General features: G+C 36.6%; 1 non-coding gene across 1 annotated transcript; it reads right to left on the minus strand.

The window, feature by feature from the left end:
* Positions 1-4,350: 4,350 nt before the first annotated feature.
* Positions 4,351-4,452, minus strand: LOC122100053. The gene has a single exon (XR_006146081.1). It is a non-coding gene; the product is annotated as a U6 spliceosomal RNA (small nuclear RNA).
* Between the last annotated feature and the right edge of the window lie 15,026 nt (positions 4,453-19,478).

Here is a 19,478-nt window from a genome sequence, read left to right on the forward strand (position 1 = left end):
AGACAAGCAGAAAAGGTCAGATAAGTTGATGTTAGGTGAAATGAACCCCAAGATAAGGATTCAATTGTTTTTTTTTCTTTATTGCAATTGTTTCAAACATTTATAAGATGATTTCTTTGTTGAGTTGTAGGTCCATCCCCCATGGTATAACCCATGCTTTCACTGTATTTGTTGTTGGTATAACTTGTGGAGGGGAAGGGAAAAAACAAATCATTTAAATAGGGATGCAGGTGGACTCATTGTAATAATGAGATGTACAAGTCCTTATGTCGAAAAATGAACTTTACATCTTTGGTGGGGGGGAAGAGTTGGTGGGATGGGGAATGTGGGAGGAGATGGGAAGGGATGGGAACAAGAAGCAAAGAAGGAGGCAACAATGCTTGATAAGAAATATACTCATTATCTTGCCCATGTAATTGTAATTGTTATTCCTAGAAGTTTATGTTAAGTATTTCACAAGTTTTTTTTTCTCTTAATTCTTAAGAAAACATTTGCTATAATTCTAATATTATTACCATTTTAGTGTTAGGAGATATTGTAATTAAAGGCACTAAGTGCATGGCCCAAGGACACACAGTGGGGAAGGAAATGGTTCAAAATTTCAAAAAGTAAGCAATAAAAAAGTAGGCAAAATCCTCTCCATTCCCTTACTCTCTCAACTCAATATTCATGCTGTCCAAGCAATAATAGCATAGCAATTATTGCCCACGGTAATTGTTTTCTGTCACATTTTGTCTTCAACACAGTGTTGGTGACATTGGGTTATCATGTTCAGAGCTGAGCTCATAAATTGAGGTCTAAAGAGAGACAAATTTCTTCTGTTCCACAGTTCCAGTATACATTTTAAAAAGTACTAAAGGGCTGGGAAGGTAGCTCAGTGGTAGAGCGCTTGCCTTGCATGCATGAGGCCCTGGGTTCGATTCCTCAGCACCACATAAGCAAAAAAGAAAAAAGGCGGAAGTGGCGCTGTGGCTCAAGTGGTAGAGCACTAGCCTTGAGCTGAAGAGCTGAGGGACAGTGCCCAGGCCCAGAGTTCAGGCCCCACGAACAGACCCCCAAAAAATATTTTAAAAAAAAGTACTAAAACTAGCCAGTAGCTGGTGGCTCACACCTATAATCCTGGCTACAGAGGAAGCTGAGATCTGAGGAATGCGCTTCAAAGCAAGCCCAGGCTGGAAAGTCTGTGAGACTCTTATCTCCAATAAACTACTAGGAAAGCAGAAGTGGCACTGTGGCTCAAGGGGTACAGCACTCACCTTCAGCCGAAAGGTGCAGGGAGAGCGCCCAAGCCCAGAGTTTATGCCGCATGACCAATTAAAAACAAAGATTAAAACGTTTAAATACCATCACTTACTGTCTTTTAAGAATCCAAAAATGAAATAAATTCACATATAATCACTCCAAAATGCTTTAAAAGTGGGAGATGATAAACAAGCCTCCATGAAGTAAATTTTCTTCTACTTTTTAAATTATTCTGAAAGCCTTGTGCTGGTTGGTCACACCTGTAATCCTGTCTACTCGGGTATCTGCTCAGGAACCTGCGATCTGTGGATAACCGTTGGAAGCCAATCAGGACAAAAAATATTAATGAGATTATTTTAAAAAAATTACAATGGAATTCTATGCCTCCATCAGAAAGAATGACATTGCCCCATTTGTTAGGAAATGGAAAGGTTTGGAAAAAATTATATTAAGTGAAGTAAGCCAAGCCCAAAGAAACATAGGTACCATGGTTTCCCTTATTTGCAATATCTAGTATATGTATGAGTCAAGCAGAAAAGGTCAGATAATGTGATGTTAGGAAAATGAACCCTTACATATGTATTTAAATGTTTTTTTTCTTTCATGAATTTTTTTCTAACGCATTTATAAAATTATTTCTTTGTTGCTTTGTATACTCCCCCCCCCCCCACACACACACAGTATAACCCCTGCTTTCACTATATTTGATGTCGGTATAATTTGTGGAGGAGAAGGGGAAAAACAAGTCGTTTAAGGATACAGGTGGACACGTTGCAACAATGAGAAGTACAAGTTGTCATGTCGAAAACGAACTTTACAACTTTGGTGTGGGGGGGAGGATGGGGTGGGGGGGCGGGGGGAGGCTGGGAAGGGATGTGAAGGGTAAACAAAGGAGGAGGCTGCAATGCTTGATAAGAAATGTACTCATTATCTTGTCCATGTAATTGTAACCCCTCTGTACAGTATGTTCACAATAAAAAAATAATAAAAATATTAAAAAAAATTAATGAACTAGCAAAGAGCCAAGAATGTAGATGTAGCTTATATAGTAGCTCATCAATCTAGAGAGGAATGGCCTAGCGGGACCTTGATGCACTGAATTCAAACTCTGAGAACGAAAATGCGCAGGCATGCACACACACACACATACACAAACACACATTTATTCAAAATATCTGCATATCAGTGTTTTGCATTAATTTCTTTGTTAATGATATTATATGGGTAAAATAGGGGAAATATTCTCTTCCATCCCATAACATTTTTATATTTTTTATTGTAAAAGTACTGTACAGAGTGGTTACAGTTACATGAAAAAGTAATAGTTCATTTCCTATCAAGCATTGTTACCTCCTCCTTTGTTTTCCCCCGCCATCCCTTCCCTCCTACCTCCACAAGTACACTTCCCTCCCCCACCCTCCTAAGTTGTAAAGTTCGTTTTTCAACATACTGTCTTGTGCGTCACATTGTTGCAATAGGTCATATTGTATCCTTATTTAACCATTTTGTTTTTTCCCTTTCCATCCCCAAATTAGAGAAGTGTATATACAAGATGGAGGTGCACCAACATCAGATACGGTGAAAACAGGGGTTTAACTGTGGGGGATACACGTATAAAAAATCACATCGTACATTATAAATATATTAGAAACCACAGGAAGAAATTAAACACCACTTGTGTCCTTATCATGGGGTTCATTTACCTTAACATCCTCTTATCTAGTCATATGCACATGCTTTTGACCTTTTTTTTTTAATTGTGAAAATACCATACAGAGGAGTTACAATTACATGGAAAATGTAATGAGTACATTTCTTATCAAGCATTGTTGCCTACTCCTTTTTTTCGCCTTACCATTCCTTCTTTGCTTATCCCAGATATGCATTAGTTATTGCAAATAAGGGATACCACAGGACCTATGTTTCTTTTTTTTATATTGTGAAAATGCCATACAGAGGGGTTACAATTACATGCGTGAGTTATTGAGTACATTTTTTTTTATTGTGAGAATACTGACAGAGGAGTTACAATTACATGGGCAAGATTTCTTATCAAGCATTGTTGCCTCCCCTTTGTTTCCCCTTCCCATCCCTTCCCACACTCCCCCACTTTCCCCACCCTGTCCTCCTCCCCCCAAAGTTGTAAAGTTCATTTTTTGACATAATAACTTGTACATCTCATTGTTGCAATGGGTCCACTTGCTCCTCCTTTGTTTCCCCTTCCCATCCCTGCCCATCTCCCACCCCCCACCCCCACCAACCCCTCCTCCCCAGCCCCCGCCCCCACTGTCCACATCCCTCAACACCCGGCCAAAATCATTTTTTGACATAACGACTTGTTCATCTCATTGTTGCAATGGGTACACCTGCATCCTTTTTAAACGATTTGTGTTTCCCTTCCACTGCACAAAGAATACCAACATCAAACACAGTGAAAACAGGGGCTTTAGCTTGCAGGAGGAACATACAAAGCAACAAAGAATTCATCTTATAAATATCTTAGAAACAATCGCAAGAAATAAAAAACATTTGAATCCTTATCTTGGGGTTCATTTTGCCTAACATCAACTTATATGACTTTTTCTGCTTGTAGCAGACACATACTAGTTATTGCAATTAAGGAAACCATGGGACCTATCTTTCTTTGGGTCTGGCTTACTTCACTTCTTTGGGCCTGGCTTAATTCACTTAATATAATTTTTTCCATGTCTTTCCATTTCCTAACAAACTGGGTGATGTCATTCTTTCTGATGGAGGCATAGAATTCCAGTACACACACACACACACACACACACACACACACACACACACACACACACATTTTCTTGATCCATTCGTTTACTGTGGGAGGCGGGTTTTGTTCTGTATCTTAGCTTTGGTAAATAATGCTGCAATGAACATAGTTTTGCTGGTAGTTTTAGTATGGTCTTGTTTGTGATCATTTGGGTGAATGCCCAAAATGGGATTGCTGGGACTTAGGGGTGCTCTATTGTAGTCTTTTGAGGAACCGCCATACTACTTTCCAAAGTCTTTGAACAAGTTTAAACTCCCAACAACAATGCATTAAGGTTCCCTTCTGTCCACATCCCCTCCAGCATCTGTTCTTTTAAAAATCTAGAATGCTTCACGAAGTTGAGTGTCATCCTCAGTCAGGGGCTATTCTACTCTTTATTGTTCCAATGTTAGTGTATGTGCTACTGAATTGAGCACAGAACATTTTTTATACATAAAGTGTAATTGATTTTCTTAAACTAGACAATTCCACAAAAATTAAATTCAAAAGAATTGTCGTGAAGCCTGGCGCTGGTGGCTCACGCCTGTAATCCTAGCTACTCAGGAAGCTGAGATCTGAGGATCGCGGTTCAAAGCCAGCCCGGGCAGGAGAGACCGTGAGACTCCTATCTCCAATAAACCACCAGAAAACCGGAAGTGGCGCTGTAGCTCAAGTGGTAGAGCGCTCGCCTTGAGCTGAAGAGCTGAGGGACAGCGCCCAGGCCCAGAGTTCAAGACCCACAACCGACAAAAAAAAAAAAAAAAGAATTGTCGTGAAATTTTAGAACCATGTATTTCTTACATAAGAACACATTTAAGAATACAGTCAAGTTTGACATGTCAAAAACAAAATAATACCAGATATTTGTTGTTCAACAGATGTGTAGGAGGAGGAATTCAATTATTCTGTACAAGGAGCCTGCCATAATGAACACTATAGAAAGTGTTAAGGTTTGTTAAAAGTTTTAATGTTTTAAATATGTTTAATTTTGGGAATTTGCTCATATAGGCCAAAATTAAGACTATTTAGCAGGTTGTAAAACTTTTTCATAAAGCATTTAAGATTCATGGTACATACTACTAAATATGTACATTTCAGAGTTTATAGAAACTTTACTAATGAGAAGTTGCAAAGTGTTTGTGTAAAGAAGCAGATTTAAGACATTAACTGCACAGTTTCTGTTAAAATTTAAAGGCTTCTTTACTTTATATGTTAGTGAGGAACAAATGATGGTATAAGCCATATACAAATGATGAGATGAACCATAAATAATAATCTTAATAATAATAATAATAATCTTTAAAGGCTACTCATAGCCTATAAAATTCTTGTTGAACATGATAGACTTAGGCAGTTTTAAATGTACAGCAATATGAGGAAATAATAAATCGAATATGTAGTACATTTCAAATACTGGAAACAGCGGTAATTTTTTTTATTTTATTAGTCATTAATATTTATGTATTGGTTTTCCTTATTTGTAGCATTGTTTTCCTTGTTGTAATATAAAACAACTTTTTGTAAGTCATCATTAGGAAGTACTTTGAGAATGTTATTGGGATGGCCACACTGTTTTTTATAGGTATATGTGAATTTACAAAGAGCAAAATTAATAAGGACAAAATATTCATTAAAATTTTATCAATTAGAATCTGAATCAGGAGTGTTAATAAATGTCCACACCTAAAATCTTAGCCCTAGACTGAAGCACTAGTGTTACAATGTTGAGCACACAAAAGTGAGAGACTGTGTTTTGTTTTGTTTTTGTTGGTTTTGGGGCTTGAACTCTGGGTCCTGGGTGCTGTCTCTCAGCTCTTCAGCTCAAGGCTAGTGGTACTATTTGAGTCACAGCATCTCTTCCATCTTTTTCTGCTTATGTGGTGCTGAGGAATCAAACCCAGGACCTCATGCACGCAAGGCAAGCACTCTACACTGAATCACCCTCCCAGCACCTGAGAGACTGTGTTTTAAAAAATCATCTAAACAACATTTACTTTCTGTTTTGTGTTATATAATGAAATAAAGAATACCTTTTTATATTTTTGAATGGTCATACTTCTAAATTTATATTAAATTCAGCCACTTTATCCTTTTCAAAGTCATGTAATATCTCTGAGAGTTTGCTTTTGTAAAGATTGTTTTTGCATTGATAATTTATTCTGAGTCATTTTTATTTTTTATCAAAATCACTTCATATTTTATGTTTTTTGTGTTTTTTTAAGTGTGAAAATACCAGATAGAGGGGTTACAATTAAATGGGCAAGGTAATGAGTACATTTCTTATCAAGCATTGTTGCATACTCCTTTGTTTACCCTTACTATCCCTTCCCATCTCAACCCCCTTACGTCCCATTTCCCCCTCCCCTTTCCCCCAACCAAAGTTGAAAATTTGTTTTTCGACATAATGTCTTGTATATCTCATTGTTGCAATGGATCCACCTGTATCCCTATTTAAAAAATTTTTCCCCTTCCCCTCCACAAATTATACCAACATCAAATACAGCGAAAACAGGGGTTATACCATGCGGGAGGGACATAAAAAGTAACAAAGAAGTCATCTTATAAATATGTTAGAAATAATTACAGAAATGAAAAAAAATTTGAATTCTTATCATGGGGTTCACTTCACCTAACATCAGCTTATCTAACAATTTCTGCATGTCTCAGACATACACTAGTAATTGCTAATAAGGGAAACCATGGGACCTATGTTTCTTTGGGCCTGGCTTACTTCACTTAATATAATTTTTTCCAAGTTTTCCATTTCCTAACAAATGGGGCAATATCATTCTTTCAGATAGAGACATAGAATTCCATTGTGTATATATACAACATTTTCTTGATCCATTCATCTACTGAGCGACATCTGGGTTGGTTCCATATCTTAGCTATGGTAATGCTGCAATAAATATCTGTGTGGTAGCTTTAGTATGGTCTTGTTTGTGATCATTTGGGTAAATGCCCAAAAGTGGGATTGCTGGGTCATAGGGGAGCTCTATGTGGAGTCTTTGGAGGAACCTCCATACTACTTTCCAAAGTGGTTGAAAAAGATTACACTCTCACTAACAATGAAGTAAGGTTCCCTTCTGTCCACATTCCCTCCAGCATCTGTTGTTATTAGAGTTCTTGATTATAGCCATTCTAACTTGGGTGAGGTGATATCTCAGTGTTGATTAATTTGCATTTCTTTTATGGCTAGGGAGGTTGAGCATTTCTGCATGTCTTTATTGGTCACTCTCCTTTCCTCTTCAGAGAAGTTTCTCTTTATGTCTTTAGCCCACTTATTTATTGGGCAGTATTTTCTTTGAGTATTTGTTGTTGGGGGATTTAATTTTTTGATTTCCAGGTCTGTTTTAGATATGAAACCCTTGTCGGTTGTATGGCTAGTGAAGATCCTCTCCGATTCCGTGGACTTTCTATTGATCCTGCTAGCTATGTCCTTTGCTATGCAGAAGCTCTGCAATTACAAGCAATCCCATTTGTCCAACCTTTCTTTCATTTGTTGTGCTTTTGCATTTCTTTTCAGAAAATTTCAGCCTTTGTCAAGGAGACCTAGGGTTTCTCCTATTCCATCCTGTAATGTTTTCAAAATATCTGCTTTGACTCCTAGGTCTTTGATCCATTTGGACTTGATTCTGGTACAGGGTGATATGTAAGGATCTAGCCTTAATTTTTTACAAGTGATTAACCAATTTTGCCAGTACCATTTACTGAACAGCCTTTCTTCGATTTTATCTTTTTAGATCCTTTATCGAATATTAGATGATTATGAGTCTGTAGGTTCATTTCTGGGTTTTCAATTCTATTCCATTGTTCCTGAGATCTTTTCTTGTGTCAGTACAAAACTGTTTTAATTACTATAGCTTTGTAGAAGAGTTTGAAATTTGGTATTGATATTCCTCCAACACTGTTCTTTCTGTTAAGGATCGCTTTATGCAATTGGGGGTCTTTTGTTGTTCCATATGAATTTTTGGATTGCCTCTTCTATTTCCTTGAAGAATGCGGTTGGAATATTGATAGGTATGACATTGAACTTGTAGATAGCCTTGGGAAATATTGCCATTTTCACAAGGTTCATCCTTCCTATCGAGGAACATGGGAGGTTTTTGCCACTTTCTAAGTTCTGTTTTGATTTCCTTTTTCAGATTTTTAAAGTTTTCTTCATAGAAGTCCTTCACTTCTTTGGTTAAGTTAATTCCTAGGTATTTTATTTTTTGTGGGGCTATTACAAATGGAAAAGCTTTCTTGATTTGAGCCACGCTTTTCTCATTGTTGGCGTACAGAAAAGCCATTAATTTTTGAGGGTTAATTTTATACCCTGCTATTTTTCCAGGTTTGGATCAGCTTGAGTAATTTGGGAGTGGTGTCCGTGGGATTCTTTAAGTACAAGATCATGTCATCTGCAAAGAGGGAGAATTTTACTTCTTTCTCTATTTGGATCCTTTTTATGTTGGCATATTGTCTTATTTCTGTAGCTAGGCATTCTAATACTAAATTGAAAAGAAGTTGAGAGAGTGGACATCCTTGTCTCATTTCCGAGTTAAGAGGAAATGGCTTTAGTTTTTCACTATTAATTATGATGCTGGTTGTAGGTTTTCCATATACAGTTTTTATTGTATTGAGGAATGTTCCATGGATTCCTAATTTTTCCAGAACCTTCATCATAAAGGGGTGTTGGATCTGGTCCAATGCTTTTTCTGCATCTGTTAAGATAACCATGTGGTTTTAATCCTTGTTCTTGTTGATGTGATAAATTATATTAATTGATTTGTGTATATTGAAACAGGTTTGCATCCCTGAAATAAATCCTGTATAGTGGTGTATGATTTTTTGGATGAATTGTTGAAGTCGATTGGCCAAAATTTTGTTGAGAAGTTTTGCATCAATGTTCATCAAAGAAATGGGTCTATGCTTCTCTTTCTTTGATGAGTCCGTGCCTGGTTTTCGGATGAGGGTTATGATGGCTTCATAGAATGTGTTCGGTAGTGAACTTTCTCTTTCAATTTCATTGAATAGTTGGAGTAGTATTGGTGTGAGCTCTATTTTGAAGCTCTTGTACAATTCCGCTGTAAATCCATCAGGTCCTGGGATTTTCTTACATGGGAGGTCTCTTTTTGCTGTGTCTATTTCAATGCTTGATGTGGGCCCCTTAATATGCTTTAACTCATCTTGGTTTAGTATTTGCATGTTGATAATTGCTAGCAAAAGGTCCATTTCTGCCAAGTTTTCAAACTTATTAGTATAAAGATTTGAAAATATTCCCTCTTAATGTTCAGAATCTTGGTTGTTTCTGTGGTGATGTTTCCATTCTCACATTTGAGTTTATTTATTTGGGTGTGTTCCTTCTTTTTCTGATAAGATTTGCTAAAGGTTTGTCAATTTTGTTAATTTTTTCATAGAACCCACTCTTTGTTTTGTTGATTCATTCTGTTTTTTTTTTTATTTCTAATTCGTTTAACTCGGATTTAATGTTAATTATTTCTTTCCATCTATTGAATTGGGGTTTATCTTGGTGTTCTTTGTCAAGGTGGTTCAGATGTCTCATTAAGTGGTTGGTTTCAGATCTCTCTAATTTGTTGGTGTAGGAACTCAGAGCTATAAACTTGCCTCTGAGTACTGTCTTTGCAGTGTCCCAGAAGAGCTGGTAATTTGTGTGTTCATTTTTGTGGAATATCATGGACATTTGAATTTCCTTTCTAATCTCTTCCATGACCCCCTGGTTATTCAACAGTGTGTCGTCCAGCCTCCATGCGTTACAAGACTTTTTTGGTGTTGAGTTCTAATTGTATTCCCTTGTAGTCTGAGAGGATGCAAGGTGTAACTTCAATGTTTCTGAATTTGGACAAGTTTGTTTTGTGACCTAAAATGTGATCTCTTTTGGAAAATGTTCCTTGAACTGCAGAGTAAAATGAGTATTCTGATGCTACTGGGTGAAATATTCAGTAGATGTCTGTTAAATCTATTTGCTCTATGCAGTTGTTTAAATCTGTGGTTTCCCTGTTGATTTTTTTTTTTTTTTTTTGCTGATTTGATCTATATAGCGGGGATAGTGGTGTGTTAAAATCCTCAACAATTAATGTCGTTGGATCTATGTGAGACCTGAGGGAAAATAGGGTCTCTTGGATAAATTTTGGTGCTCTATTGTTTGGCAATTCCATATTTAGAATTGTAATATCCTCCTGAAGTAGAGAACCCATAAGTCATATGTAGCGACCTTCTTTACCTCTTTACACTAATTTTAATTCGAGGCATATTTTATCTAATATTATTATTGCAACTCCTTCCTGTTTATGGCAGCCGTTTGCTTCGTAGATTTTATTCCATCCTTTCATTAACAAAATGTGTTTGCTTTTATAGGTAAAGTGTGCATCCTGAAGGCAGGAGATAGAATTGTCTTGCTTTTTAATCCAACTAGACAGTCTATTTCGCTAAATTGGAGCTTTAAGTCTGTTAATGTTGAGAGGTAGGACTGAGAGGTGTTTGGTAGCTCCTGCCATGCTATCCACCCCCTTGGGGGCTGTGGAAACTTGGTTTTTCCTATGGTTATTGGATTCTCAGTTTGGGTGTGGTTTCTTAGCCATTATTGTGGTCTTGTTGGGTTTCTGTGTGTAGGTCATCTTTAAGTATTTTTTATAGGGCTGGTTTGGTGGAGATATATTTTTCAGTTTTTCTTTGCTATGGAAGGTTTTTATTTGACCTTCGGTTATGAAGGAGAGTTTAGTTGGGTACAGTATTCTTGGTTGAAAATTGTTTGTCTTCAGGGCATGGCATACAGCCTGCCAGGCTCTTCTTGCTTTACTTATCTATGCTGAAAAATATGAGGTGATTCTAATTGGGTTTCCTTTATAGATGATTGATCTTTTCTCCTTGACATTTTTAAGAACTTATTCTTGACCTGAATTGGTTCTGTGTGGATTATAATGTGACAATGGGAAGTGCTGTTCTGTTCTGGTCTATTTGGGGTTCTACAAGCATCTTGTATCTGAATAGGCCTATCTTTTTGTATGTTTGGGAAGTTCTCTGCTAGGATCCTGTTAAACAAATTTCCTCGACAATTAACTTCTGTCTCTACGTGCTCCTCTACACCATTTGTCCTCAGAGTAGGCCTTCTGATTGTGTATTCCAAATGTTGAATAGATCTATCATATTTCTTGGATTTGTCTTGGATAATTGTATGTTCTTTCTCTATAATACCTAGGCTGTCTTCAATCCCCAAGTTTCGATCTTCTGCATGCTCTAACCTACTGTTGTCTTTCTACTTGGTTTATTTCTTTTCCTTCTAATTGGTCGGCCTTGATGGCTTCAAATTCTTTGTTGGAGCCTTGTTTTAGATCTTCTATGAACTTCTTTACTTCCTTAATTTGGTGTTCTCAAATCACTTAGTTGATTGGTTATGGATTACTTGGACTCACATTCCTGCTGTCGGGCTCCATTCAGCATTCCCTGTGTGGTCGCCCTGAATTCTTTCAGCTGTCTGTTTATGGATTCCATGAATGCCTCTATTGATCTTTGTCTATTCTCATCCTGATGTCACAATTCCTGTGTTATGCTTTGATTAGCTTCCTCACATTCATGCAATTCCTGTAGTTCCCTTTGACTGTTCTCAGCCTGCTCACACAATTCCTGTGTCTCTTCATCTGTTCTCTGCCTGCTCACGCAATTCCTTTCTTTCTCTTTGACTGTTCTCAGCCTGCTCACGCAATTCCTTTATTTCTCTTTGACTGTTCTCAACCTGTTCACGCAATTACTGTATCAGTCTTTGAGTAGTTTCCTGACAGTCACGAAATTCCTGTACTAATGTTTGGTTTGCCTCCTCTCTCTCTTCCTATCACGTTCAAACTGAGTCCTTTGCAAGCTTTCATTCTTTTCATTCACCACGTTTTCCAGTAGTGTTTGTAGTGCTTTGCAGGAACTCTCCTCCGGATTATTCATTAACTGTTCTGTCACTGGATTATCATGAATGGGAGTTGGGATACCCAGACTTGCCATTTTTCTCATGTTTTCCGGCTTGTTCTGCACACTTGGTATGAAAGTGACACCAATTTTTTTGCTAAAACACTATTTTAAGGCAAGCATCAACCAAAGTCCTGTAGTTGCATAGTCAAAATGGCTGCAGATAGAAGCTAGTGTAACACATACAATCTATTCAACACCAAAAAACTATGCATTAATGGGCTAAGAACAGCAAAGATGAATTTTTCAAATCAGAAATTAATATGTTTAGGTAGAAATGTGGGGAAAAATAGGATTAGAAATATGTGGAGAAGTTAAAGTAAATTTAACCAAGTCCTAATCTCAGAGAGGGAAAGGGATTGGACAGAATGATAGGAGAGAAATTAAAAAGAAGATAATCAAAAATGGAAAAACAAAAATTTAAATTTAAAAAGTGAAACATTTAAAAATTATGTAACTTTAAAGAAGTGATATTGAGAGAAGAAAAGGATAGGATGACAGGAGGGGATGATAGAAAGGAGACATGAAAAACTAAAAAATAAAAATTCTTACAATATTTACTTGAAAATTATATGGTATAAAGATATACTGCTATTAAACAGTTAAGCCTAAAAGTTTGTGAATTAAGTAATACATTTCTGGATTAATTATGTACACAATGGGGGATAAGTTCTAATAATCGATGAAGGGTATTTATCTGGGGATGAGGCAAAACAGCAATTAAGTCACGCAAACAAAAAAAGAAAGACAAAAAAATGAAAAGAATCAAAAAAATGAAAACAATTTAAAAAGGACCAAAATGTCAATAGCGATTTTTTTAAAAAAGCACACACACACACACACACACACACACACACACACACACACACACACACACACACACACCTAAAATAAAAATTAGGAGAAGAAGAAAAAAATGATTAATAGAAAACAATTAAAAAATTTTAAAAAATGGGACCAAAAAGAGTTGTTTAATTTTCGGGGGTGTGTGTGTGTGAGGAATGGGAAGATCCTGTATCTCCCCTGTGTCTGTAACCAGTCTCTCCGTGGAGTCTCTGGTCTGCTTGTGGTGTTTGGTTTTCCTGTGGCCTGATTGATTTCTTACATCAGTTTGTTTGAGCAGTCAATAAAATGCTCCGCTTTATCCAGGATTTTGTGATCCTCTTTCAGGCTGGTTCAGTGGGAGGGAGATCTGCTTTGAGTATCACGAAAGAGAAAGATGGCTGTTTCCTCTAATTTGTAGATGCTGTGATGAGGCTACGTTCTGGGTAGGGTTGAGGCGTTTCAGCAAACAGTAGCTTTTCCCTGAGGGGCTAGCTCCTGAGACACTCCCAGACCCCAGCCTGGAGCCATTCTCAAGGTTTATGTTTATTGAATTTCAATTGATTGTCTAGGCTGCTGTAAGTAGGGGCAGCCTCTGGTTCTGTTAACCCAGTGAAGATAGTCACTCCTCTGTGGGGCAGAACTCTCTCTGCTTGGGCTAGGTGACTTTCTCCTGGGTGGATCTGAGCCTGGAAGGTCAGGTCAGATACCTGTGACCTGCTAAATGACCCTTTTGTTTTCTTCCAAGGCCTGAGTTGGAGCTAGTTGCTCAGCCTGGCCTTTCTCAGTATCAAAAATGATGTCTGGTGGGAGGGGGAGGGGCAGCCTTCCCTCCTCTGCTCCATGAGAAGGAGTGAGGATGTCAGGATGCTACTCAGGCAGGAGTCTTTGTTCCTGGTTATCTCTGGTCTGTGATCTGCTCCTTTTCAGTTCTTGTTGGTGTTGAGTAGAATCCGCTCACCCACTGCATAGGGCGCCTTTGTCCTGAACACTCTGTTGTAGATATGGTGGCTATGGGTGCCACAGATGCTGCCACAACCGTGGCTACTGGCAAGTGCTTAGATCTGTCTTCTTGCCTGGATCTTCCCTCTCTAGTCAAACTCTGTGTACAGTGTTGGCACACTTGGTGTGATTATCTAGGCTAGTACTGTTCACTGGAACACTAAAACTGCTTTGTATGTGAGAGCTTGTTTAGCCTCCAGGTTCTCCTCTACCATCTTCCTCCGACCTCCATGAAACGCTTTATATTTTATGTTGATTGGTTATTATGCAACAAATACCTTCAAATGTACATGTAGTGTCAAAAGATAGGCATATGAATATTCTCATACTGCTCTTATTTATCTGTTATGCACTTTCACTATTATGATATTTCTCTCTCTCTTATACTCTCTATCATTTCCTCACTTTCTCTTTCATGCTTCATGTCTGCTGCTTAGAATTTCTGGTGGTCTACTATTATCCGTCAGGATCCACTGGTTTGTGGGAACATGATATGGACAATCAGTTACCTTTGCCTTATTGAAGAGTTACAACTGTGATGTGATATTATTATTTGCCATTCTAAATGGTAAAACAACAGATCTAGGAATTCCTTTTCAATTTTATTACTATTATAAATTTTCTCATAGGAATAATTGGGATGGATAAGATACTTTTAACCTGTGACCTAAAAGTACGTTTCCTTTTACAAACAAACTTTTCCTTTGAGTATCAGTGAGTAACTACATGTAATGAAAACAAAGCTATCCTATGGAAAGTAGACTGAAAAACAAGACAATGGGGAAGTGAGTACAAAGGATACCCGTCATAGAGCACAGATCCTCAGAGCAGTTTATCATGTACACTTTGTGAGAATGACAATGTGTTAGAAACTATACATTAAATCACTGAACACTTGATATATATATGCAAATATATTTATATATTTACATTTGTTTATATATGCATATATGTATGTGCCCTTATATATGTACACATGTATGTTATTATACTCACAAATACACAAATACATATACCCATGTATACATGCACACATGGAGAAAGACACATAGTTACAGTCAACATAAGTTTCACTAGTTGTTGAATATGCCAAATATGTTGAATATGGAACCAAATATGTTGAAGATGTATTTGTCTCTAAGAGTTCTTTTACCACTCCTCTTATCTCTTAAAACTGGTATGTTTTAAGACATGAGATTCGACTTGCAAAATGCAGTACAAGTGACAGGAAGTCATTCGGAAATCTCAGTAAGTAAAGGTCGTATGGTGTCACCCTGCTCCCCATGGAATGCTTGCTCTTGTAGACTCTCAACAACCAAAGTACCAGGAGCATATCCTATCAGAGTATATACTATCAGAGGGGGGTTGGAGGGAGGATTTGGGTGATGTGAAGGGAAGGGATGGTAGGGAGAAAACAAAGGATTGGGTAACAATGCTCAATAAGAAATGTACTCACTTCCTTCCTTATGTAACTGTAACCCCTGTGTACAGTGTCTTTACAATAAAAATATATATTAAAAAGATACAAGGAAAACTTCTGTACTTATGGGAAGCTGTATTTATCAGTCAATATCAGTAAGGTATTGGTTTTAGGACCACAGGCATATTAAAATGTTGGATCCTCAAACTTTTTACTTGAACACAGTATATTATTTACATTAGAATGTGTCCACAACCTAGTTCAGAGTAATTGCTATGAAACATTTTACTACATTTTATGTTTGTAATGGAAAATAAAAGTATATGCACTATCAACAGATACAAATTTTTTCAATTTTTTTGTCTTTTTGTCCGCATTTTGTGGATGGAATTGGGAGAGCAATTTTGAAAAGCTCAAATTTCACCACCAAGAGCTGTCTGCAAAATGTAAAAGGATCTAATACAGCATCTTGAATAGTATGGAACTCCAAGGAGAAGTACTTGAATTGAGACATTATCAGAAAGTCTAACCACGCAAGGACTTTTTAGAAACACAGCTGCTATATTTCTAATGGAGAGCTTTCATAACCCTTTGTGAAAAACAAGTCAGAACCTCATTGAAGTGTAGATTGTTTTCCCTCACCTTTCTGTCAAGCTCAGTCATTATCAATCAACATTTAGCTAATCTTGAATAATCCTCTAATGACCAAATGTTGATGGAATGTTCATATGCAGAAAACCTGGGAAGGCAAACTTTTTCCAGTTAAGACAATCTATATTCTATGCTCCAGAAGAGAGAAAACTAGGTTAGCATCTATTTACATCCTTCTGAATAGTTCTGATTCTGCCCACATCAGTTATCTATCCATACCTGTGATGGAGTGAGAGGATTTTAAAAGAATTTAGTGATCTAAAATTTAAATTTAAATGTGGAATGAAATTAGTTCCAATACATTACATTAAGATATTTAGAAACAAGTGAAAAACCCAAAGGTCTATACGATTTTTTTTTATTGGAAGTGTAGGGATATTGGAAATTGGTTCTCTATATTTTAAGCAACTTACAAGAAGAATTGGCAAAACAAAATTTACATTCGGAGTAGACTTGTCACACTAATTTTTGTATGTTGAAAGGAGCACAAGCCTCAACAATATGTAAACGCTATCCTCTTATTTATCTCTAAAGTTTTATGCATCTGGTCCATTAACAATAAAATTTCAAAAAAATTAATTTTTAGCTTATTGTCCAAAGGGGTTTTGCTTCATCATGTCAGTGTTGAATAGAGAATATGTGCATTTCAATGTACAATGCATCTGGATAATTGTTAACCTTTCCATTTTTCTTTCTTCCTTTACCCAAACCCCACATATCCCTTCAAGTTTCCTACTTATATTCTCACTTATGTATATTGAGTTATATGACTGTATTAGTCCACCATTTCCATCTCCATTCTTCTGCCCTACTCCCTTTATGCCCAAATCTCCCTTTTAAGACTGATTTCAACTTCATGGGATTTTGTTAAATATCTCTGCCATTGGTATGTGGCGTTGGGCTTGCCATATCCTCTCTTCCATGTTTGACCTACATAAATGAGGATATTTCTACATTTTTCTAATCTCTGAATGTCTGAGTAAGGTCATTAATCTGGGTATCCTTTTCATTTTTTAAATTTCAAATATAATATAAGCTTTGTTTGACTAGTCATTTTCTAAAAATGAGTGATATTCCTGAACACTAATATTTTGGTACCAAATTGAGACTGTAGTAACCTTGATGATAATAGTAACCAATCTATTTTAAGTAGATTGAGATGCAACTAAAGTATTTTCATTATATTTATTTCTTAGTGATCATTTTTTAATGAATAAATGAGACTTTTCCATCCAGTTTAGGTTAAGAGCATTAAGTAATGTACTAGATGGTAAGTAAATCCGAAAATGTTTTAGGCTACAGGGGTTCAGGAAAATGTAGGATCAATGGATACTACAGTATTTTTCCTGATAATAGAATTTGAGGGCAAGTTATTTTATAATGGTTCATGTTAGGGAACAAGATAACTTCAGAGGAAGAGTCAGAAAATTTGTGGGAATCAGGGCAATCTGAAACTCATTTCCATAGTGCAAACTGATTAAAACTAGACTATTTTTCTTAAACATTAGAATTGGACTGTCATTAGGGTGAAAGTTAGGTTTCAGTTGCAGCTGTGGTTAGTGTTAGCATTAGGGCAATGATAAGTTTAGTGTAAAACTGAAACTATCTTTGAATAACAAGTCATGTTAGAATTAGGATGAATGTGAAATATGAACCTGCTAATTATATTAAGATTAGGATATGGTTAGTGTGAGGGTTAGCCTCAATATTCCAGTTAAGGTTAGCGTTACAAAAATGGCAAGATAATGAGTAAAACTACAAACGATTTTTAGAGAGATTAGTTGAATCAAAGTTTGGATGAATAAATCTAATGTATTTGTATGGCTTTTAGAATCCAAAGGCTATTAGTACTATGGTTAGGGTTACTGTTCTAGTTCAGGTTAGACTTAGGGTTAGGGAAGGGTAAGCTTTAAGGTAAAACTGAGAGTTTTCTGCTAACATTTTCAAGTAACATAAGTGTGAAATTTAACAAAAATTTCCTAATTTTCCTGTTCAGGGTTCAATAGGGTTAAATTTAGAGTTAGGTTTCTAGTAGGTTTAGATATATAGTTAGGGTTAGAAAGTAGAGTATAATTTAAGTAAACCTGCAACTTCTTTTTAGAGATACAGGAGTTCAGTAAAAGTTAAGATCAGTGGAAACTATGATAGTTTTCATGATTTGAAGATTTGAGGTTAATATTCATAATAGGGAACGATTTCAGAGTCCAATTCAAGGAATCTGTAGGATTTGGTGCAAAGTGCAAATAAATCATTTCAAAGACCATGAGTATCTGTTAGGATATATTTTCCATTAATTTTAGGATTCGGTTACTATTATCATCAAGGTTACTCTCAGGGTTCTGACCAGGATTAGAGTTAGGATTATGGAAATGGAAGGTTGAGAACTTGAGTGACTTACTTCCTTTGTGTATGTATATGCACTTTTCTAAGGCTAGAAGTCAAGGCTTGGGTTCTATCCCTGAGCATTATGCTGTAGGCTAGCATTCTACCACTTGAGCCATGATTCCACTTCCATCTTTCTTTGGCAGTGAATTGGAGATGAGAGTCTCACAGATTTTCCTATCCAAGCTGACATTGAACTGAGATTCCCAGATCTCTGCCTTATGATTAAAGGTAGGATTAAACTCATGAGCTACAAGTGCCATGGAAAGTGCCTGACTTTTATTGATTGTTTTTACTTTTGTTCAAGATCAACATTGAATTCAATATCTGAAAGCATTGCTCACTAGGTAACAAGTTGTCACTTGAGCCATATCTCCAAAAATGATTATCTTAAATAGCTGGAAATCATTAAATTTTCTTCAGATGATGTGTATCATTAGTGTTGTTCTAAAACTTATCCTAATCAAAAAGATTTATTGACCCTAGAGGTGATCTGAGCAGATTCTTATGGTTGGCTTCTAATTGCATAATATTTTAGGGACATGATTTTTTAATTATTTTAAGTAGCAAAGGAGTTAGTAAACAAGGCAGTTTCTGCGTACAATATAGCTTGATCAGTGCCAACCCTTTCAATATTCACATCCTTCCTCTATGCACCTCTTCCTTCACTCTTCTTAATTTTGTAGGATATTTACTGGATTACTCTGTGCACTTCCCCCATTTTCTCCTGGTCATTCTTGTTCCTTTTCCCCCTTCACCCTGTTTTGACTAGCCACTTACATATGGTCCAGCAACTCTACTCCTAGGCATTTACCTGAAAGATTACAAACCAGGATATAGTAAATATTTTAGCACAACCATGCTTACTGAATCAGCCCAGATACCCCTCAAGAGAGAAATGATTCAAGAAAATGTAATACACACACACACACACACACACACACGAAATCCTACTTACCTTTCAGAAAGAGTATTGTACTATTTGTATCTCTCATTTCACCTTTCTTCTGCCTGGTATCACATTGTTGTTGTACTGTCCCTCTACTGCAGTAAGTGACACATGCAAACTGATGTAAAAGATTGTCAGTGTTATCGGCTAGCCATAGATTCCTAAATATGAGTTCTATGCTCATTCTCTTTGTTTATTCATGCCTTTGAGTAGTGATTGCACAGTTTCATTTGTACCATTTGCTACACAGAAAAGATATGAACCACGTGTATGTATATATACAT

The sequence above is a fragment of the Dipodomys spectabilis genome, unplaced genomic scaffold (genome assembly GCF_019054845.1).
Source record: "Dipodomys spectabilis isolate Male_0828 unplaced genomic scaffold, ASM1905484v1 ptg000557l, whole genome shotgun sequence".
Classification (NCBI taxonomy): Eukaryota; Metazoa; Chordata; class Mammalia; order Rodentia; family Heteromyidae; genus Dipodomys; species Dipodomys spectabilis.